The 21,076-nt window shown below is 43.6% G+C and overlaps 1 protein-coding gene across 1 annotated transcript in view; it reads right to left on the bottom strand.

Moving 5' to 3' along the window:
* cntn4 (contactin 4) overlaps window positions 1-21,076 on the bottom strand; it is a 259,500-nt gene that overhangs the window by 195,413 nt on the left and 43,011 nt on the right. The gene's annotated exons all lie outside the window — the stretch shown is intronic.

Here is a 21,076-nt window from a genome sequence, read left to right as displayed (position 1 = left end):
CTACTACTACTACTACTACTACTGCTGCTGCTGCTACTACTACTACTGACACTACTGCTACTACTGACACTACTACTACTGACACTACCACTACTACTACTGCTACTACTGACACTACTACTACTGCTGCTGCTACTACTACTACTACTGCTGCTGCTGCTACTACTACTACTACTGCTGCTGCTACTACTACTACTACTGCTGCTACTACTGACACTACTACTACTGCTACTACTACTACTGCTACTACTACTACTTATGCTGCTACTACTGCTACTACTACTACTACTAATAATAATAATAATTGATTAATTAAATATTAATAATTGCCTTCTGAAGCTGTTTTAAGGTAAAATTGCTACATAATGTTGCTTTAAAGTAAAGTTTATTAAGTCATACGTTAATACATCATCCGTTTTCTGTTTATACAAGATCTTTACAGGATAAGAGAGACTTTATGGTCATTCGCATCACATGTGGTAAATGGGGTGGACCGAAATTGTGATTTCAAGGTCCCAGTTACACCCAAATACTGAATAATTATATATTATCATTTAATAATATTATTGAGAAAATAAAATAATATAAAAAGGGTAGACGTTAATTTTTTGAGAATTCTTTAGTAGCAGCAATATGATCTCAATATGAAAGACGTGTAGCAGCATGAATGAACAAGGAGCAGTAAGATAATAAAGTGTGCAGGTTTAGATAAAGTGTGTTTGGCTAGGTGGAGTTTAAGAGTCCAGATTCAGGCTGTTGTTGGGAGTAAATGAGGAAAGCGTGTTTGTATACCCACCTGCCCAGACTCCACCGCACCTCCACACCAGAGCTCCAGGTCTCGGGTGTAAAGGAAACATGCACACAGTCAACCCAATACATGCAGATCCCGCACGAGAAACATTTGACAACGCTTGCATCATGCTACGTTCCCTGGCAACCCCTAATGGCGAGCTGAAAACACACCAGCTACTCAGTGCAGCCGAGGGGCGCTGCGCGGAAACTTCCAGAGGAGCGATCCGGACCCATTATTTAAGGCCGCTGAGAGAGAGAGAGAGAGAGAGAGAGAGAGAGAGAGAGAGAGAGAGAGAGGAGCACTCGGAAGTTTTAATTAAAGCTAAGATCTTTGGAGGGAAGTTAAATGACAGAGCCAGCGCAATTATTCTACAGCAGGTGCGGCGCGCCCTTCGGGACAGGGTGTCTGTTCACCGCTGCAAGAGAGCACCTCCTGTTTCCACCTCACACACACACACACACACTCGTGGTGATCAGCTTGATGTCTCGGTCCAATAATTAACGTCAGGTGGTTGGCAGTGTCACTAGAGATGGAGATGGCCATCACTGACCTGCTTGACAACAACAGCATCCCCTTTTCTGTTACCACAGATATTTAGCTCTCATGTTCCACTCATGTGAAGTAGTGCTTCCACTCTGCAGACTCTAAACCTTTCTGTTCTGCTTCTGAGAATGCTCCTCACTGCTGCAGGCTGGGAATAATGACTGTTAATAACACCTAGAGGACACCAGAGGGCGTTCTGCTGGAACACAGCGGTAAAAACAAAGGATCGGAACTGAATCAGGCCTAAAAGAGTCAATCCACTGGAATATGTCGGGATCAGTCCCAAACCCGATTCCCTGGTTCAAATCGAGACTTTCTTATTTTCAAACAAACCTACTAAACATCAAGAAATCACTTTTATTACTGATCAAATCTGCTGCTGATAATATGCACTCTAGGTTTTTAGATATATTGTGGAATGAAAATTTGATTAACACCGGTATTGGAAACAAATGCAACCGAATAAAATCCTACCAATTTGTTACTATTTCAGAGTTAATAAAAAAAACAAATTATCAATGGAGAAAATAATCAGCAGATTAATATATGATTAAAATAACCATAAACTAGAAACAGCATAGTTGAATATGCTCCACATCACCCTCAGATTTAGTTATTTATTTATTTTTAAAATGGAGACATTTCACACATACTTCCATTAATAAACTGTTGTAATTATAGTAAATATTTAGTTATTTTAATTCCTTAAAAAAGCTCAGAGTGTAATAAAAAAATAAAATAAAATAATAATAATGAAGAAGAAAAAGAAAAAGATGAGGATAAATTGTGAAATTCTGTAAATCCGTGATATTTTCTGAGACGGTTATCATACTGTGAAAACCTCATACTGTTACAACCCCACCACACTCACACAGGAACACACACACATGTTCATGATCAGTCCATTTTTAGGACCAAGATGGTCTGCTTGTCTTTTCTCCTGCGTTACGTTGACGACAACAGCGTTCCTTTTTCCGCTTTCCAGCTGTTGAATCACCAGTGAATCACAATGGTGATCAATAATGAACACACACCTGTTCATTCCTCAAATGCAGTCAAAGCCCCTGAACCACAGATATTATGACGAGTTCTGATGTTCTACTGTGAAACAGTTCAACACCTACAACTCCTAAACTAAACACACCATGATTAAGAAAACACTGGACGAGGTCAGAATCTTAAAAACAGTCTTAAAAATGATTTTCAGAAGAAATTGTGTCTTAAGAACGGATGGTGAACAAGGCCCAATGTCTGTTAATAGAGCCTAGATAATGCCAGGTGGTGCTCTGCTCGAGCACAGTGGTAAAAACAAAGGATCAGAGCTGGTTTAGTGCTTAAAATAGCTGATCCACTGAAATACGCCTGGACAGGCCCCGATCCTGATCCACTGGTTCAGACCGGGACATGATTACTACAAGGTGATTAAAGAACACACACTTTTATCACTGATAAAATCTGCTTTCAGTGGGACTCAACTGAGCTGACGCTAAATAAAAGCAGCGTTTACGTGAAATAAAATGTGGAATGTTTCTTTTTCCGTCTTCCAGCAGCAGCGAAGGACTCACAACGGCTCCCAAAACACACCTCTTCAACACCAGATCCCTTTAGCTACAACGTGTTATGAATGTGACCAGAGAGAGAAAGAGAGAGAGAGTGAGAGAGTGAGAGAGAAGCAGCAAAGACTGATTCGCCTGATTGCATGAATAAAACATTCGCCGATATGCATGCGCTCTAGGAGTGAGGAATGTGTCGAGCAAGCACAAACAAAAAAACAAAAACGGAGCGTGAGCCGAACCTCGGAGACGAAAAAAAAAAAAGCTAGAGGTGGAAAAAAAAAGAAAGAAAACAGGGCCGGTGGTGAATCGCTGACATCACCAATTAGCAGGGGCTTGCCAGCGAGGTTGTCTGGGGATGTGTGCGCCTTCATCCAGCCATGCGAAGAGTAATTGCGTCCCCTGAGATGGGGCAGGTGAGTCCACCTGGAGCAGGATAGGGGCTTCTGTTACTCAGATACAGTCTTGCCTTTCATCAACAAGCCAGCCGCGCTCCTGCTAATGCCGCCATCAACAAGATATCTGGGCTAATGAAGGCCTTAATGGAGTCAATAGCGCGGAAACTGGAAAGGGGACCGTCGCAAGAAGGACGTCTCCGGCCTCAAGCTCCGCCGGATTGTTTTTCACAGAGTCAGGAGCAAGAAAAATGCCAAAAGAGTGTCTCACAAAAACATTGATTGGTCTCTTCAGACGGACGGCCGAATGGAGAAAATGTGGCCGGTGGGCTGGGCTGGGGTAGGGGGGGGGGGGGGGGGGGGGCGAGCAGCGCTGCATGTGTATCAAGTTTCTGCAGCGAGTCGTGAGGTCAGATCTTTCTGGGGTCTGATCTATTTTGAATAGAGTGCCTGGATTTAACGGCCACTCAGAGAGATATAGATTGGATGAGAACTGTGAGACACAGGTGTGTGGAGGGACCCTACAGGGGACACAGAACTGACTAGAATATCAAATTTCAGAGCTTTTTCAATAAAGCTCGTTATATTATACTCTATTAGACTCTTACTTTCAATCAAAAGAGGCGGCCTGATATGGCGTTTCCAATACCAGCATTGAAATAGTAATATAAGTACTGGCCCACTTGGACGTAACCCATTCTCGAGCTGTGTTTAACCGAATCTCTTTAATTTAACAGCGTTTTTGTCGTGGTTTTTAATATTTGCACAGACATGGTTCTTCGATTATTTCATTAAAATAAGTAAATTGTCCAACTCAAGCCATGCCCTGGAGATACAGTGCATCACACTTCTGCTGCTCCAACTTCTAGAGGGCGCACAAGCCAGGGCTGAAAAAGCAGAAGCATCATCATTATTATGGGTATCGCCAATATTTGACACTCCCCCTGATCGACGCGGCAACGTACAATGCAGAAAAGTCTCTGATTGGCTGCTTTTAACCACCGCACAAAGCTCCGCCTCCCTAAGCTTGTGACCGACCCCCAACATGATTCTTTTTCTATATAAATATGGTGAGGGTGAGAGACCAGCTGGTATTGAGGGTGGATCCACTCTTGAGAAAGAGCATTTTCTGCTGATACTGAACTACCCTAGCAATTCCAATGAATATGATCAATCTAATTTGAATATTTATTTGAAATAATTGATCACCACCACCATCAGTTTCTAATAGTATTCTCAATGAACTCTATGTACACATTTCTGTTTACATATAAGCACCTATGGTAAATAAGTCCTCAATAACGGAGTTAAGCATACAAGACCCTGAGACCCAAACTGTGAAGGCCAGATGACTGGCTCAGAACATCTCCAACACCTCAGACAAGTCTTCTCCTAAACTATCAAAAGGATAACCAGTGAACCGACAACGGACAATGGGCGCATGGGCACGTAGGCCCCACCTCCCAACCTACAGGACTTGTAAATGATCTGCTGCTTGGTGTTGCTGCTTAAAGGACCTAAACGTCTTGATGCCAGATACTATTGGATACCTTCAGAAAGCTTATGGAGGCCATGCCTCAAACATGCACAAGGGGAACCTGCTCTGAGACACTTTGACAAGAACCAAACTGTGATGTTCTAGACAATGACTGGGTCAGAACATCTCCAGAACATCAGCAAGCAGGTCTTGTGGGGTGTTCCCGTAGGTATGCAGTGGTCAGTACATACCAAAAGTGCTCCAATGAAGGACAACCAGTCAACCGGCAACAGGGTCATTGGCACCCAAGCCACACTGACCCTCATGGAGGTTCCACCTCACAACATACATGATTTAAAGGATCTGCTGCTGACATTAGTCTTGGTGCCGGATTCCACAGCAGGACACCTTCAGAGGTCTTGCGGAGTCCATGCTTGCTTTGATGGGTCAGCATTGGTAGCATGATGAGACCTACACAATATTAAGCAGGCGGTTATAATGTTATGGCTGATTGGTGTATGTAAATGTGTTGGTGCTTAGAGTTCATTATTTTTTCCACGTTTGATAATACAGTTGGTATTAAAACAACCTTAAGATTGACTCTGAAGGTCTTGCAGCTAGGTCCCTACTTCCCAGCCGGTGTCTACAGAGAGACTGGCATCCAACACTTGGACTAACCAAGAACATAAGAAATATTTTACAAAAGACAAAACTAGGCGAGATAGAAGAGGAAGAGAAATGCTTACAATGAATAATTCACTTGTAGCGCTTTTGAGAACGCTAGTTAAAATATTTAGCCCCACTGCCAGAGTCAGAAATGATCTCTGTGAGTGATCTAATACTGCGAGCTCCATAACCTAGAAGGTAATCTCTCAAGAGTGTCACGGGTCACTCCTGAAAATCATTAGGTTGGAGCTGCGTGTGGTCATTAATGTTACATTGATGCGGTGTGATCTTCTGCCAGAAGGATACTGCAGTGCGAGACAAACAACTGCTGCAGAGTCATCATTAAAAATGGAAAGCAGTGGGGGAAGCTGTGGTGGAGCCGTCCAATGGCTGCAGATGCGTTTCATGGTATATTTGACCAAAGGCTACTGCTAGCTGACAGGTAGCGGTATGAATTGTTCCAATATTGGAAATATGCTAGTATATCTTATATATATCTTATAAAACAGAGACTATTTTAAGGACCATCAATAAACCTGTCAATATTCTGAAGCGGGTTTCTACAGGAACTGGAGGACCAGGGAGTAAGTAACAGTACAGCTGGAAAAGCTGCCATGAGCTTAATCTTTTATAAGGATCTGACACAAACTGCTGTCTACTAGCAGAAATGGTCAGTACGTATTTAGGTAAAGGAGCATGAAGCAGATTCTTGCAGCATATAGCTTAAAAAAAGGCCTAATTCCAAAGAGAAGCTGCAGTGTTCCTTTAGGGGTGTGTTTATAGTGTAGTTCGGTTCTGTAGGTCCAGATCAAGCTAGAAAACGATACACTGTTACACTTGAGGAGATTCATTCCTCAGGTAGAAGTGAGTGGAGTGGAGAAATGTGTTACTGCGGCTGCATCCCAACTTCCACACTTCTTCACTTTACTGAGGGAGCTACACTAATGACTGCAGCTCTAATGGTGGGTAGTGTAAAAACCCTGTGTAGTAGTGTGGTAGTCTGTGGTTTGAGACACAGCTAGAGTCCGACAGAAGAAGCTAAGGCACAGGAGCTAAGGGCGCTAAGGTCTGAACGGAGACCCACTCGTGGGTAGATAGGGATGGCATGACGTTGGTGGAGCGAGCGGGAAGGGTTGGTACTAGATTTTGAGAGCAGACGTAACTCCAGGCCCGGGCACTGCTCTGTGTTCGGTTGGTTTAGACGCCTTTGTGAGGTCAGCTGAGAGGATCATTAGAGTCTCTCTCCCCTCCGTCATGGACATTTACACTGCCCGCTGCATCCGCAAAGCAACCAGCATTGTGGATGACTCCACCCACCCTTCACACAGACTGTTCTCCCTCCTGCCATCAGGAAGAAGGTACCGCAGCATCCGGTACAACACGACCAGACTCTGCAACAGCTTCTTCCCCCAAGCCATCAGACTCCTCAACTCAACTCAGCTTCTGAACTGATGTCCTTTCTGCTACATGCACTCTCTCTCTCTCTCTCTCTCTCTCTCTCCAACCATTTACCCCAGATAAAATGGGAAGCATTTTTGCACAAAGCATTTGCACTAATAACTTTACTACCTCACTGGTCTTAATATTTATTACACACTGCATAATTTGCACACTACCGGCAATTATTTATTATCCTCTGTCTGTACTGTGTTGTGTTGTCTGTCTGCACTTGTATTGTGTTGCACTTGTGTTCTGTATGCACTGTGTCTATGTTGCACCATGGTCCTGGAGGAACGTTGTTTCGTTTCACTGTGTACTCTGTATGTAGCTGAAATGACAATAAAAAACCCACTTGACTTGACTTGGTACGTATTGTGTTCTGACTTTAAACGAACCACACCAGAGTCCGTTTAGAAACTGCCCGAGACCCCCCTCACCTGCTCAGGTGGTATCGGCCCGCTTGTTTGGGGCACTCCAGAGTTAAATAAACAACTCTAACGAACCGCACTAACAGAGTAATCACACCAGGGTTCTTTTTAATTGAGCCAAAGCTGACGAGTATGAACACACTCTACGTTGCACGAGCAATTTTTTCGACCAGGTTTCAGAAAATGTCAGATTTGACTTCATTGACACACTCTGGAGCAGACAAAAGGAAGGTCAAACTTAGCCTCAATATTCAATACTCAGGCTGAATCAATACCGCCAGCTGCTAAGACTAGTTTGCTTTTGATTAATGAGGACCTAATTACTGTTAGCTTTGTCCAAGTCTTCCTAATGATCAGATTACAGGATCTTAAGTCCGAGTCAGAACAGCAGTGCCCGTTATTAATGAGTGGTGTGGCAGCACAGAGCTGGGAGAATGGAAGTGACCGGAATTAACAGAAAATAAATGTAAAAACTTACCGGCATGAGACAGATGATTAGGTTTGGACGATATGTGAGGCTGATCAGTGCTGATGTGTTTATTGAGCTCCAGAAGAAGAGCGGAGGGTGTAGGTGCTGCTGCACTACTGTACTACAATATCTGCATTTTACTCATTTTACTGCATTTACAGCTCTACTGATACATGTTCTATCAGTCTGCAATGCAGATCCAAGCCGATTTATGTCTATGTCGTACTATTGGCTGATATTGTTGTCTCCTGTTTAAATTTACAGGATTGGCAGGTATTCTAATCCATAGCGTCTCAGAGGGGTTTTATTTGTTTCATTGGGGGACGTCCCAATCAGGCTAATGTGCCCCTTCAATCCGACCAGAGTCTCTTAATGCTAAGTATCAGCTGATACCGATCTGATCTTTGTGTGTACGTAAATAATCCAGCCCCACAGTTTAGATTAGACGATCTGATGATTAATCCGATCAGTAAAATTCCTTTATTTTCAGGATCAGTTTCTATAATCAGCCATTCTGGACTGACTGATTTAGTTTAGTCGAGACTTTTATTAAAATCACTGTTTTATAGTGTTTAATATCTTATAATTCAGTCTGACTCCCCTCCCTGACCAATCAGCTCCCAGCTCCTTTACAACACTGTAGTCTGATCACTTCCTGTGTGTGTAGTGGTACACACTCTGGATTGGTATCTGTGGTTGTTGGTCTACTGGGGTATAATAACTGGTTTATTGTGGGTGAATGTGCTGTGTTTGTGATTGGGGTTTCTATAGTGTGTGTGTGTTAGCATTAGCGTTAGCCTCCAGTCGGTTCTGAATGGGTTCTTCAGTGCTGGTTTATAAACAGAGAAAGGTGAGTGAGCGGTTCTCCGGTTCTCCCGCTGGTAAAACAGAGCGTTTCAGTGAGAGTTTTATAAAGGGTCAGATATTATGGTCTGTTTTCAGGTTTCACTGTAAAATAGCTCCACACTGCAGAACCTCAAATCCTTTATTTACCTTCTGAGAACGTCCACACTGCTGCTGCAGCTGGCTGGGGATAATTAATCCATTAATCCATAATTTGGATAATTAAGTCCATTAATGAGACCTTGAGGACAGCAGATGACGCTCTGGTGAACACTGAAGTTAAAACAGACTAGGAACTGGATTGGGATTAAAATAGCCAGTACCAGATTCATTAAAATACACTTGAATCGGCTCTGATCCCAACCTAGGGACATCCCCAGTTACAGAAGTAGTTGAAAGTACAAGCCCAAAGACGTAGACAGTACTGTAGAAAGTAGAGGAAATGGCTCCAAGTAGCACAACTGGTCCCAGTGATGCCACAGCCACCTGACGGAAGTGGGTGGGAACTGGTGATTAATAGAAATATGGGAGGAAAATCTAAATTAAGTGACAAAAAAGTGGAAGTTACTGTAATTAATACAGTTGCAACTGTAATTAATCTTCATTCATATAATTAAGATAAAGGAAAACTCATTTACTTATAATAAAAAATAAACAGGGCTGGGAAATCTGGCTACTGTAATAAATGACATCACCACCATATGTCAGAATATGCTTTTATAGAATATCATGAATGTCGTTAGTATTAGAACACTGACCAACAACCATCTGATCATCCATCCATACATCCATTCATCCATCCATACATCCATACATCCATCTTTTTATTCCTAGTCAGGAGTCTACCCAGAATCAGAGGGCCAGGGCAGGATTACCCCCTGAACATGCAGGACGCCAGTCCACTGCAGGGTGGGGAACACACACACACCCATTCCCTCACACCCTCACCCACTCACTCCTAGACGCAATTCAGCATAGCCAACTCACCTACTGTGTGTGTGGTTTTAGTGGAGGTGGGCGGACACCACCAGTACTCGGAGGAAACCCACACGGACAAGGGGAGACCACCACTACGAGCATACGGTGGCGGTTAATGAGATTCAGTGCAGTGCAGCGCATTGTGTGTGACCTACTGCTCACCAGACCCAGGTTTTGTCTATTTTTAGCAATGTGTGTTTGGGTGGGCCGCTCCTTTAAAGACGCCGGCAGTGCTATGTATCTATCCACTGTAATAATTATGGATGAGGCATGTGCTGTAGCGCTGTTACTGCAGGGCTTGGCTTGGTATAGAACTGAACACATTATTTTGATCATTCATTCATCATGAAGCCTGCGGGCTCAGCCTAAATAAGGTGATTTAATTATGCGATTGATCGCTGGCTTTCTGGTGTACTGTATATGTTACCGGGAAAAAAAGAAAAAAAGAAAAGAGGATCATTCATTTCGGGATAGTTGAGAGTGCTGTTCCGCTCGTGACCTCGTATAAACTCTTCTGGCATCGCCGCAGATTCCATCACGGCTGGAAAACTGCCAAACTGCACCAGCCAATGATTATATGATGTATTTCACAGAGACTCAATAACCTTTATTTACACAAAGCGAGTGCATCTCTCCCTCTCTCTCTCTCTCTCTCTCTCTCTCTCTCTCTTTCTCTCTCGCACACGCTCTCGCGCATTGTGAGCGCATGTGTGCATTTGCAGATACAAAGCTTTCAAAACCGGCTCAGCAGATGAAATCTATCTAGGTTGGGGGAAAATATCCTTTCAAGGTTCGAACAGACTCCGAGGGGGATCTCGGCTGTGAGGAAGGAAAATATCTGCTTTGTGCGCCTCGATGGGAAAAGCGGGAGCGATACCCCTTCCCTGCAAAAAAGGCACAGGGCCTGTAGGTGGGCGCTGATCTACCGACTTGCTCCGGCTTCTTTTGTGGCAATCCGAAAAAAGGTCAGGCCTTCTGTGATTAAAAAACCCCGTCATATAAAAAGAAACAAACATTCGCTCCAAAAACCTCAAACCGCAAACCACATCCTATTAATACAGAGCACATATGTCCGAATATTTGTGGACACCCCTTCTAATGAATGCATTTAGCTACATTAAGTTGCACCCATTGCTGACACAGATGTGCAAATGCACACACACACACACACGCGCATACACCTTGTCTAGTCCCTGTAGAGAAGTACTGCCAATAGAATAGGACTCTCTGGATCACCATGCTGCCTAATAATGCTAGGTGTGGGCTAGTAGAAAGCCTTCTTCTTTCCTGGACTGTAGACACAGTTACTCCAACAAAAGCAGGAGAATATCCTTTAATTTCAAAAGAAACAACGAATGAGCAAGTGTCCCAATACTTTCGTCCATTTAGTGTCTTGTAGTGTCTGTAGACAGCACTGAGTAAGTACCTGAAGAAAGTGGACGTGATGACTCCCAAGCAGCACAACTGTCTCAGCATTGGCCTCAGTGATGCCACAGCCATCTGACAGAAGTGGGTGGGAACTGGTAATGACTAAATATGGGAGACAGATTGACCAAAAAGGAACCAAAAAGTGAAAGAAAGTGGAAAATGTAGAATTTTTGAAATAATTTACATCAAAAATATGTTCAATACTAGATTACTGAACAACATTGATCCCTCAGAAAATAAATAAACAAACAAACAAACGCTCCCTCCAAAAACCTCCAATTCAAGTGAGCAGAGCTCGTCTCAACCCTCAAAACAAACGGGAGCATTCGGCAAACCAGTCGGGTATTTGCTGAATATACATCAAAACCAATGCCTCGTGCACTCCACCCGCTACGGTCTTGTGAATACAGGCTGATAAGGCACTTGAGGATGGACTCTTGAAGCCAATTGTGCTGCGGATCTCCCTCGAGAGTGAGGCCAGTGTTAAATTTAGCGATACAGTCTCCTCTCCCCCGGAATGAACAGCCAAGCCCTGCCGCAGTCATCGACACACAGTTTGCTCTGCTGAATGTTAAGAAATGTATTCTTCCATGCTCGGCGTAAGCACTATCAGATCATGCTCTCGGCCCAAAAGGAGCACCGAGGAGTGCTGTGTATGAATTGGTTCAAGGTCAGGGAATGGGGAAAGAGATGTTCGCATCATTCATGCTCTGCAGGAGCTACTGGAGCAAATGGGGCAAGGCAACGTGAAGCCATCTCGGCAGAAGAACATTAGAGTGGAATATCTATCTCAAAGTGCGGACCAGGGAAAGCCTTTTAAAGGAAATGGTTCAGCCTAAAAGGGGGGGTTAAACAGACAGGCAGCAAGCAGACTGGTTTCCAATACAATAAAAACAGCTTAGCTGCAGAGAAGCAGAAGAGTTAACAGCTCAATTCAGGCTTATATCTGCTAGCATCCATCCAAGTCCACTATATGTCCACAATGGTGGACACCCCTTCTAATAAATGCATTCATTTACACAGATGTGTCCAGTCCCTGTAGAGAAGGAGCACTGCCAATAGAATAGGACTCTCTGGAGCAGATCAACATCATGAACCTATTGGCACCATGCTACCTAATGCCTAATGGCGTGGGCTAGAAGAGGGGTATAAAGCCCCCCAGCAGCATTGAGCTGTGGGTAGTGGAAGAACTGTGTTCTCTGGAATGATGGATGGTGGAGCTCCATCCAGTACTTTTGGGATGAGCTGGGAAGCTGGGAATATGTTGGGGTGGTGATCATCATCAAACATCTGAAGGTAAGGTTTAACCTGAAGGTCATTCCCAATATTGCTACACTGCAACTCTTTCAGTAAAGAGCCTCAGCTCCCGGCAGCTAACAACCTACCGAAACCTGATCATGCTAACATGCTTGTTCACAGACAGCGACGTGTCTACAACATCCAGAAGATCAAGAGATCACACAAACAGTCCATCTGTACACCATGAAGGTTGATTTCTCTTATGTGGGTGGCTAATCCGACATGTAAAGGCCAACCCTGTGTAACAGGACTCGAACGCGAGGCACCTCTTGATATTTGATACAAACAGTTAGCTAGCTAACAAATCAGCTAATTTAAACAGCTAGGCTCAAATTTAGTCTACATAAACTTTTATTAAGCATTGCAAAAAATAATAAACACATATGTAGCCTGTATTCTTATCTGTGTCGTGTCCAGTGTAAAGCAACAAGTGGTGCAGAATGGCTCCAGAGCCCTCCAAAAGCCCTCCTCAGGCTTCAAGCCTTCAGTCCAGCTCCTGAAGGCCTGACCAATGGTAGAGCTCATTTAGCTAAATCTACCTTGATATCTCAACTGGATCATTTTTCCTTTGACAATTCAAGACTTTAACTCAACAATGAAATAACAATGAGTCTTACTGAGTGACCTAGACTCCTTAAGGGTTCCCTCCTCAGAGAAGGGTATACGTCGCTAATTTACGGTCTAATAGGCTTGTTCTGCACAATTTCTATGGCTGTAGATACTCAATATAGCCATAAAAAGCTGTGAAGGATGAACAGAGCTGTAGATGATTGTAAAATAGAGATTCATCCTGGATCTCCTGAATAGCTACTACAGCAACTATCTACAGGAGCTCAACTTAAAAAAAAATTATAATTACATCCAGACACAATTCATGAAAACCGTTTGTACACTCTTCTCCAAAAGGTAAGAGAACCACTATTGGTTCCATGAAGAAGCTTGTTCTGAAATTGGTAAAGATTCTATGAAATATCTAAACAAGCAAAAGGATTAACATGAGTTACTCTAAACTCTTGACCTCCCTCCTCAGCAAACACTCCAGCTCCAGCGACATGTTCAGTACTACAGTGTTTCAGCGCTCCCCAAGCTTTGTACTTTGGTCCACTGATGGGGTACAAGTGTGAAAGTTGTGACTGACACGAGATGATCTATTCATGTCAGGCCCTCAGAACAGATTGGGAGGGATTACAATTTTAGTAGGGGAGAGAATGGCCAAGGAAAAAAAAAAGAAATCCTCTGTCAGGATTTCGCTTTCAAAGTTCTCCAGCACAGTCGGAGAGCAATAAGCGCCCAAGGCAAACTCTATTGGCCCTCCCCTGAGACGGAGACGCAAGTCCAGAGACAGCAAACCCTCTGATCGGCATGAAAGCGATGTCTTACAGCCAGAGGCTCAAAGAAACACCAACAAATCTTTTAAGTAAATCAGCTAGCAAAACGGCTAGATAGGACGCCAAACCTGAATTTCTAAGCAGCCCACCACGACTAGCTGGAGAAAGAAGCCTTGCCCGTTAGAAAGAATGGCTGCAAACAAGAAAAGGAGGGCTTTAGGCAAGTTCAAAGAAGCAAAAACAAAATCTGAGCGAAAAGAAAGGCTCGACTGTGGATTGTGGATGGGTGACAAGCTGTGTTCGCTCTTCAGAGGGACTTGGCGCTCGCGTCTGTTTGATGAGTTCCATTTGTTTCAGGGGTGACAGGGATTTGCATGGGACCAAATGTGGGAATTTATTTGCATAGAATTGTCATGCCACGGTGATACCTTTTGATTCTGCTCGTCTCTCTCTCTCTCTCTCTCTCTCTCTCTCTCTCTCTCTTTCTCTCTCACTTGCTGATCCTGGCACAGCCACCAGCCCCACCCCAGTTGCTTTGTCCCTTTAATAACTAAATCAATCACCTGCTTGTGAGAAAGCCGGGCCTCTCGCCACACGGCGAGCCTATTTCAAGCCCGTCTGACAAAGGCATACCACCTCAAATTACTTTCAGACCTAATAGACATGAGATTTATTTTCCATCCCACCCCAACCCCTCCTCAGACAACCCCACCCTCCCACCCACCCACCCACACTTGGATCAATGGAGTTCAGTCCATATGGACCTCCAGTAATTCGTTGATAAGAATGATAGGATTTGTTAAAACCACAGATGGCTGCAGAATAAACTTATTCTAAAGTGAAAGCTGATTGAAACACTCTGCTCTAACAATCATCCTAATTGAGAATGACAGGTTTCCTTAGCACCAGCATATACAGTCAATGCAACTCATAACACACAGCAGGTAGGCACAGGCTTATACTAGAATACTGTGTGTGAAATATCACTCAGCCCAGTACAGCCCAATATCACTCAGCCCAGTACAACCAGTATCAGAACACTAACCGGACACCCCTCTCCAGAGTCCATCACTCAGCCCAGTACAGCCAGTATCAGAACACTAACCGGACACCCCTCTCCAGACCCATCGCTCAGCCCAGTACAGCCAGTATCAGAACACTAATCAGATACCCCTCTCTAGAGTCCTTCACTCAGCCCAGTACAGCCAGTATCAGAACACTAATCAGATACCCCTCTCTAGAGTCCTTCACTCAGCCCAGTACAGCCAGTATCAGAACACTAATCAGATACCCCTCTCTAGAGTCCTTCACTCAGCCCAGTACAGCCAGTATCAGAACACTAACAAGATACCCCTCTCCAGAGTCCATCACTCAGCCCAGCACAGTGAGTACCAGAACACTAACCGGACAGAGATGGACTGATCACGGTTTCTGGGGCCGATACTGATTGCCGATCTTTCAGTACGATCGGTTGCTCTCTAACACTGATTGAGGCTGGAACTGGATGCCACATCACTGACCCTGGTCAGCATCCATATGTGGGGCCAAAATGTAAACGTAAACCAAGGACAAAACGTTCTGGTTCGCAGTTGGGCCTGTACATGGACCTGTTAGCTGGGTAGTGTGGGCACCTGTTCTAATGTGATCTGGGGTTTCACTGCTGGGGTAAATGCTTTTATTTGTCTAACACCTCTGCACTGTACTGTGTGTGTGTGTGTGTGTGTATGTGTATCAGAGATACACTTTTATCTCGTAAATTCAAAAGAGCATGTGAAAACTGATTTATCTTTTAAGTAGGATGACAAATTGAGATGGCAGCTCACAAACACACTCCCCCGTATACCTGTGAAATCAATTAAGATCAGCGCTGACGATTCCTGTCGAGAACGAAAGGGCAAAGGAAAAAATGCTCTAAAATAAAACACGTAGCTTTAAATAGATGCATTCTCCACGACATTGTGTTGAACTAAACAAAACAAAACCAAAAAAAATAAAAAATCCTGATTGCATTGTTTCTCAATATGGAGAGCCAGTCTAGGCAGGTCATTTACCATACTATTAACATTTGTATTCGATACGGCAGCAGTGGGTCTGGAAGCGAATGCTTCTTAGAACATAACACGGCGCACGCGGCAAAATTGTTTTGCGAAAATGCTGTTTGCGGAATCCCCACTGGGCCTCGCCTTTACAAGCCATGAATAACTTGGTCACCAAATGACTGGTTTCAGGTGTCCTGCTGTTTGTCTTTTCACCTGCCACTGCTGAACATAAACCAAAACCAGGGAGAGAAAAGAAAGGCAATTGAAAGAGTACTGTGCGCGAACGCCTGGCCAAGCGGACTGTTACATCTGAACGATATGTCCGCGAATTACATGCTCACTGATGGGCTTTTCCATTTGATGCTCTCAACTCCAAACAAATGGAAAAGCCCATCAATCTCCAGTCAGACCCATCCGGAGGCTTCAGGAGAAGACGGCCCTGAGCAAGAATGATATTTGGCTTAAATGCGCACTTAATTACATGTGGAGCTAGCCAGTAGCGCTCTGTAATGAAGATCTGAGAGCAACTGTAAAAAATATACTACATGGACAAAAGTATTGGGACATTCGCTTATTCATGGTTTCTTCCCGAGTTGTCCCTCCGTTTGCTGGATTAGCTGCATCTACTGTCCAGGGGAGAAGGCCTTCTACTAGATTTTGGAGAAGCGCTACTGTGGAAATTCCTTCCCAGAACAACCAGAACTCCTCCCAGTACAACCTAAACACCAGTGATGACTGCTACACAGTGTGCAGATTTGCATTTGCATTGCAGTCTGATTTCAGTCTGACTAACCTGAAGTGAATCAGGTGTAAACGCAGCCCAGAAGAACAGATACCGCTTATTTACCACCTCAGCTGAAGCGTCAAATGGCCTATTTGTAAGAGCTGACGCGAGGGGCGAGTCTGACGTCTTTTACTTCTACAATCAGCGTGTCTTCAGAGACATGGCACACCATGAAACAACACAAGACTTCAGATCTGTCAAGCTGCCAAGGTCGTCTCACCCAGGCCTGACCGGTTCAGAAGCTAAACGACAGCGTTTCAGCTGGACGCACCGGCGGAGGCTTCGTCCTCTCCCTGATGGAGCATCAGCGCTCATTTCTCCTCCTCTTGGCGAAATGCTAAGCTAAGCTGAGACGTCCCATCAGATGCCGTCCCTCCCAGGTGTCTGCATCAAAAACTGCTGACTGGGAGAACCGCTGGAGAACGGCTTTCGTGAAAGCATGCTAAGAATAAACATGAAACATGGAGCGGCTAGTCGGCTAGCCGGGCAGCATAGAACAAAAGACGAAACAGACGAGAGATTAGAATGCAGAGAGCATCTTGGGGAAGTGTGTGTGTGTGGGGTAATGGCATGCTAACAGGGCGGCTGTGTGTGTGTGGAGTAGACAGTGAGCCCTGTCACCGTGTGTTCATAGGGAACAAAAGAAGATGTCTTGCAGGGGACGGAGATCACTGCAGCCACCTTTTGGCATTCTGAGCAGTCACCCCCTCTCTCTCTCTCTCTCTCTCTCTCTCTGATTTGTTCTCAAGGTAGCTCGACCTTTGCTGTCAGTCCCACAGCCCATGCTTAGAGGAAGAACAACACCAAAGCGACTGGTGCCGCCCACCGCTAACTGAAATTGCAGGGAGACACACTGAGATCACTCACCGCAAAAGAGGCTGTGGATGATACAGAATATCTAGGCTGATCATGATTACTGATGCACTACATATCCAAAAGTTTGTGGACACCCCTTCTAATGAATGCATTCAGCTACTTTAAGTTGCAAATGTGCGCACAAACACACACACAGTTTGTCTAGTCCCTGTAGAGAAGTACTGCCAATAGAATAGGACTCTGTGGAGCAGATCAACATCATGAACCTACTGGCACCATGCTGTCTAATGATGCCAGACGTGGGCTAGTAGAGGGGTGTAAAGCCCCCCAGCATTGTGTTCTCTGGAATGATGGTGGTGGAGCTCCATCCAGTACTTTTGCGGTGAGCTGGGAAGTTGGGAATGAGGTGAACTCACTATCACTGTTATGCAAGTAAATTCTCAAAGACATGGAATTTTTTTATTTATTATGGATATTCTCACTTAAAAAGGCGCGAGGGCATTTTGCAAGGGTTCAAAGGGCTAAGGCCCATCATATAGAGGGTGAGTCTTACTCTTCTGAACAGATGTATCTTGGGCTGCTATAGAATGTCCTGTATCCAGACAGCTTATTTAGACTGATATGGATTAAAATGGGCTTCAGAGTAAAATAATATAAATATTTTGATGCAAATATGATAACTTTAGTGGATCTGAGGGTTTAAATAATCCAACTTGCTTTGCAATCTCAAACTATATATATATATATCTGCAAACTATCAGCGCTTTACAACACTACTACCATCAATCAACTCGAGCCCTCCAGTAGGCCTCTCACGATAATTACATTATCGACTTACAGTAAAATACATGGACATGACCTCCAGCATTTTTGCTGACCTTGATATTGCCCACTGTTTACTTGCGTGTGTTTTAGCCAGTTACAAGTTCAGTCCTCTTGTCTGCTCTCTATTGGAAACGAGGACGAGTCTGTGATGTCAATGATTACATGAAACACATAATGACATCACATACAAACATATATACAGACTAAGAGTTGTGGTGTGATAAATCACCCCCCCCCCAAATCAACACACATAGTTCAGCACACATGTGAAGCGAAGGATTAACTGCCAAAGTTTAACTCTGTTTTTTAACGCATCACAACAGAAGCTTGGTGAAACAGCAGTTGGGCGGTTCGGTAGTTTGGCGTGGTTGACATCATGACTTTGTGTGTACTTCAAGTCAAAAGAGTGAGATAAGTCCATTAATGTTAACGTTATGTTTTGTTAATGTTAACGTTATGTTTTATTTATTTTTGATATTTAAACATTTTCCTATCATAATTCCAATGTCTGAACATTCTGACTTAGCGAAAGTTCATTGCTCATTAACCGCTTATCACTCCAAGGCTTAGCACACTCTAAGGTGTATTACTCTGTATCTACATGGACTTCTGGACAAACTGGTGGGGCTATTCTCTTGTAATAGAAGTTTATAATAATGCGTTAAGAAGGTGTAATTGCATTATTATGCTATTATATTATCATAATATCAGTATTATAAAATGATCTCAAAATTACAATAATACCATTTATCTCAATTATTTCTGGCCGTGTTTTATCTTGACAGGCTAGCCATCCAGCTCCCATTAAGACTCTTATTGGTGTAGTGTGGTGTAGTGTGGAGTGGTGTGGTGTGCCTGGGCAAGGAAATGAACTCTGGTCTGTTGCATAAAAGGTAGCTAAATGCCGTCCACACGTCATTTATGTGTTGCTGGTTTGTTGTGGGTGTGTTTGCTGTCCTATTGTCCTATCTTTTCAACTTGATTGGTTTCATCCCTATTGAGTCTGAATCCCAGCTCTACACTGTCTCCTATTGGCTGATGCATATGTACTTTGACTACACTCCATCAGAAGCCCAACTCTGGTGAACTTCTTAAACAGATACGGAGCGTATTTACAATATTGACACATTGCCATGCCTGTTGTCCATCAATACTTCACGCTCATTGAAATCAATAGTAAGTGGTGCATTTTTTATGCATACCCAAGCAGCTCTGCGAACACAGCCATACCCACTGCTCTGTACCAACCAGGTATAGCACAGGTGAAGAGAAAAATGCCCAGCTAGGGTTCGTAAAGTGTTGCAGCAGCGGGACTCTCTTAATGTCCTTTATATTTAATAAGACGTACCAGTGAGACATGATAGGAGAATCACTGCATTCCTGTAATCATCTTACAGAGCATACTGCCTCTGATTAGACATCTAATCTGTCTAACTTTGGCCTCACTGGTATCTGAAGATAAATCCTACATTTTAAACCCCTTCAAATCAAATTGCGCTCATTTGAAGAATGCCTGCGGGTAAGGCCGAATTCACCAACCTTCAGGTAAAAACTCTTATTAATAAAGACGTCAGTCAGCAAAACAGCACTGTACACTTTTTATTTTTATACTCATTAAATTCAAGATAGGGATTTTAGCCAAACTCACTTCACCATTTCCCTCTTTACTGTATTTAATTAGATATGAAAAGTGTGTTTTTTTTTAACAAGAAGCCAGAGAGAGAGAGAGCTTTCCTTTGTACATGTCCCAAGAGTGTTAATTTTCTCTTTCAGGCGTTGTGAAAGCAGCATGAACAGTGATGACCACTGCCTTAATGTCCAGATTTGAAAGACTTTACTTCTATTGATGAAGCCCCAGTTCAGGGCCTTTAAAGACACCATGAGTTTACACTAGGGACGTCCCGTTCAGGTTATTTTTTTCCCCCCTCTGCGATCGAAGTCTATAAATGCTGATTATCGGCCGATATTAGTGATCTGATCTTTGTGTTTGTATAAATAATCCGACCTCACAGTTCAGATCAGACGAGCTGCTAATTAATCTGATCAGTAAAATCTCTTTATTTTCAGTATCAGTTTCTATAAGCAGACATTCTGGACTGGCTGATTTAGTTTAGTCGAGACTTTTATTAAAATCACTGTTTTATAGTGTTTAATATCTTATAATCCAGCCTGACTCCCCTCCCTGACCAATCAGCTCCCAGCTCTGGACTGATATCTGTTGTTGTTGGTCTACTGGTGTGAAACATCTGGTTTATAGGACTATATCAACATACTTCAATTAGAAAGATCTGAGCTTCCGAGCCTTTAAAGCAGCATTATGTGAGAACTGGGACGTGACTGGAAGTGTTTATTGGTCCTAGTCTCCACCTACAGGTGGGGAGTGTAATTCACTTTTACTCCACTGCAGTAAATACAAATCACAGTGAGTGACAACTGTACACATGCATTTTTGTACAAGCTGAGAGCTCCAGAAGCTTGAACTAAAGGTGGAGCAGCATGTTGGCTGAGGTGGTAGAGTAACACTACAGGATTTTACACTAATATGACTCTATGGGTTCTGCAGCGTTACACAGCAGTTCTGGAGAGAGGTTCTCCTCCTGCAGCTCCACCACCAAACCTCCATAGTGTAGTAGCAGCAGCGCTCCGGCCCGGAGTGGGAATGACGAAGAGTGGAGCATCAGCATGATCCTGAAGCTGCTGATTTAAGGTATAATTTCTACATAATGTTGCTTTAAAGGTGAAAAAGTTTACAGCATAAAGCAAATAGATGACTTTACAGCACTCCAATGAGCTATAAACCTCATTAGCCTGGCAAAGGACAAATGAGTCTTCTGTATTCACGGAGTTCACACTTTTTTAAATTAATATTTTTCATTTTAGTTGCCTGTCTTACTGTTCCATCTCCTCATTTACATCCAAAACAGTTCTCCCAGCGGCAGACGGCCCTTTTTTCTCTGTGCCACCCCTCTCGG

The sequence above is a fragment of the Salminus brasiliensis genome, chromosome 7 (genome assembly GCF_030463535.1).
Source record: "Salminus brasiliensis chromosome 7, fSalBra1.hap2, whole genome shotgun sequence".
NCBI classification, from domain to species: domain Eukaryota; kingdom Metazoa; phylum Chordata; class Actinopteri; order Characiformes; family Bryconidae; genus Salminus; species Salminus brasiliensis.
This window is presented reverse-complemented; position numbering and strand designations above follow the sequence as displayed.